The following is a 3,675-nucleotide window of genomic DNA, read 5'->3' as shown; positions in this document are numbered from 1 at the left end:
TATAATCAATATACTATATTGTTATATTATGATTCCTAGTGTTAAAAATCATAGTGGGGAATTTTCGAATTTTCCCATGCGTACCTACAATGTATTACGCCATAATACTATACAAATATTTCCTTTCTGGAAAATGAATTACATATTATTAATAAAATAAAAAAATATTAATGGCTATAGCCAATGGCGTATATGTATAGAAATTAATTTTAGGGGGGGGGGGTTAAACAAAATTATTTCCATTTTTAAATTCCAATTAATTATACAATCAAAATCAATGCCCGTACCAAGACCAACCATATATTTTATGGGGAAGGGGTGAACCCCTAACCCCCCTATATACGCCACTGGCTATAGTTTGTTTTTGACCAAATATTATTTAATAGTGGCTAGCCACTCAATTGTTATTTAAAAATAATATTACTCATTTAATAGTGGCCAGCCACTATATTTTATGTATTAAAAGAAAAAAAATTGCAGAGTTGTATCTGCGTATTTAAGACTATATAAATGATTTTTAGCTTAGGTGCGCCAACAACTTAACCCAATACCAATGTCTTAGTAGCAAATCAAATGTCCAATGTTGGGATCTTCGACGGTTTTCCTCAATTTTATTTTCTTTGTGAGCATTTCGATAGATTATATTATTATAAAAATATACCTACGTGTACGGCTGTGAATACGTAACCATGGAAATTAACAGTTTATTATTATTTATATATTATTTTGTACGTATACAATATTGCTTCAGTATGAATTTATAATTCAATAAGTACTCATCTAATTTTTTGTTATGCGTCTCTCTTTAAAAATCACCGTTTGTAAAAATGTCATTATTATATTATTTGGATCTGAGATGTAAGGAATAAGAACTGTGATCGCTTAAAGAAAGATTATGATGATGATGATGAACTTCTATATGAAAATGATATGAACCTAAGCAAATACAATTGAACATACGTACGTTTTGTTCATGTTGTAAGTATGCATGTACATTTTAGATATATGAAAATATACACAATTAATTGCCTTATTCTTTTATTCCTTATAATGTTATAAATGGGTATAAACTTTTGATTTTAGGTACATACTTTATTATGACTTATTCTTCTCTTGTGAACTACGGACAAATAATATTACACTATATACACTCAATCATCATAATTCGATAATCGTATTATGTTCAGATTAGACGCATTTATTTTATATTGGTCGGATGTGATACAAAAAGATTTTTTTGAGTTTCATAATATTCAAAGCACCGTCACTAGTGAACGCAAGACAATTGAAGAAAGGATGGCTATTCACACGCAGTACGTAATGTTTATATTAGTATGTTACATATTATATAATATATTATAGGTATATTTGTATTGTATAAAAATGAATTACCCATTGACCTTGAACTTACCCGTTATAAATAATTTTAGTGTTCCATTATTGACGTTTTATGTGATGGTCGTCTTATGGCTTCGGTGCAAGTGTAGTATTGCAATGTGCGATAAACTGATATTCCAAGCAATCCGTAGTGATCATGATAACATTGAAGAAAGAGCATCCGATGAAAATACAGTACGCATTTCACTATATTATATAATATTTATAGTTCGTACCTAATTATTACTATTTCTTATATATTTCTTTTTTATGTTAGGAGAGATTTTAGTTAGAAATTATTTTTATCTCTACAGTTATCTTTAGGTAGGACTTGGTGTGTGTGTAGTATTTTATAATATCCTTATATTATTAATAACTATTCATGTTTATATACACACACTGTGTAATACAGTCGAGATGATTATTCAAGTCATATGCGAAACAAGATAATATTTTCAACTGTATTCTTTAGAAAAATTTTTTCTTTCTCCGTATGTCTTACAAGTCTTCGGTAAACATTACGCAATACCTAAATATTACCACCAGACATCAACTATACATAAATATAATATCGTGCACTAAGATTTAAGTTTATTTAAATACAAATTATATTATATATTTGTTCATTGATGCAGTGGCAGCGCTTTGATTGGCCCGACTCACTTGAGTTTTGCCTATGACTCGAGTACTATTATGCACTATATTATGCATTTTTTAATACATGTGTAAGACTCAAAATATATATTATATAATGCTTACCTATGTGTTTTTGTTTTTTTTTTAAATATAGTTGACGTTTTGATAGAACAGATGGTTCAGATCAAAAATCATCGATAGTAACACTGCTAACTTTTCGGTTCCACAACCTCACAAAATGAAACACCCAAATAATAATGTCTGTCATGAACGTGTCAGGACTTACTCTTATGATTAAAATGTAGAAATTATTTTGTTGTTTTATGTATATAGTTAGCATACTTTATATTTAACTAAACTTCAAAATTCATAACATTTTCACATAGGAGTTCATTAGCATCATCAAAATCTTTCTCTAACCGATAACAGTTCATATTTATTATATTTCTGGTGTAAATATATAATTATGATTTTTAATTTTTTTTGTATAATAATTAAGTAATTATTTTGTTTATTTTATTTAACAATGTAAATCAAATCATGTACTTTTATTTAATATACATTTTATTATTTAATATCAATAAAATAAATTGTGATACTAGTTTATCGTTTTTTATTTGTATTTTTTTATATTTATAATAAAGAAAATGCATAATATTTAAAACCATTTGTTATGTATTTCGAGGCGGTTGGAAAGGTGCCTGCGAGAGATCTAGTGCTTGTGCAGACTCATAATGTCTTAATCCAGCTTCCGGCAACGAACACGATAGAATTTATCTAGCAGATAGATCATTATTGCAGCATATCACATAGATACAAAAAACTTACTATTTACGCACAACAATACAAATTGTTTAAAAAATCACATAGGTTTACGTAAACAATACACAAGCAATGTATAGATAATATATATATAGTATACCAGTAAGTCACGCGTCGCTCGTCTGGCGAATAAAAGGCGGACCGCTTGTACGGGACCTATAAAATGTATATAATAATATATATAATGATATAATACGATAATGTTATCGTACCGGGGATTACACGTGTACGGGACCATTTGAAATGATTACGTCCGGATTGTAGTGCAGCGTTTCGGGCCGCGGTCGAGTACCATGTGGCGTGTTCGGGGCGGCACGTGCGGATGGTCCGGTGGATGCGCGAGTGTGCACGTGCGCAGGACCGCCGCCACGCGTGTAATGATTGATGTCGCGATCCGCCACCGCCGGGTGGTCCGGCTGCTGCTGCTACTGTAGCGGCCACGACGAAGACCGTTCCCCGACGATGTCGCACATTTTATCTCTATATATAGTATAACAGTATTATTATCAATCACGGTGTCTATGAATATAGTGTCAATATTGTACGGGATGATTCGCGGCAACGGATCGACAGGATTTTCGGGCCCCAGGAAAATCGATCGGATTGCCGCCTTCTAAGTCCTCGAATACGATGATATAATACAGGGTGATTCACCGGAATGCTCACCTCTATTATATTTTTATTATTTAATACATTTACTGTGGAACTTTCAAATATACTTGCAAAGATTTTAAAGTCATGAGATTTTTATATTAGCTATCATCAAAAATAATTTTTCGAGGCAAATTATTTAAAATATTAGTTATATAAAATGAAAGGGGATGATTCTCATTTTAGAAA

At 30.9% G+C, this 3,675-nt stretch overlaps 1 long non-coding RNA gene across 2 annotated transcripts; it reads right to left on the bottom strand.

Moving 5' to 3' along the window:
- Positions 1-2,609: 2,609 nt before the first annotated feature.
- On the bottom strand, positions 2,610-3,675 carry LOC132921859 (uncharacterized). Of its 2 annotated transcripts, XR_009660963.1 has the most exons (3): positions 3,048-3,675; positions 2,936-2,991; positions 2,610-2,790 (listed from the first exon to the last, which is right to left on the bottom strand). It is a non-coding gene; the product is annotated as an uncharacterized LOC132921859 (long non-coding RNA). The 2 variants fall into 2 exon arrangements; XR_009660962.1 differs by having other exon boundaries at positions 2,610-2,991.

The sequence above is a fragment of the Rhopalosiphum padi genome, chromosome 2 (assembly GCF_020882245.1).
Source record: "Rhopalosiphum padi isolate XX-2018 chromosome 2, ASM2088224v1, whole genome shotgun sequence".
In the NCBI taxonomy this organism is placed as follows: Eukaryota; Metazoa; Arthropoda; class Insecta; order Hemiptera; family Aphididae; genus Rhopalosiphum; species Rhopalosiphum padi.
Note: the sequence above shows the minus strand (reverse complement) of the source record. Positions and strands in the feature narration are given on the sequence as shown.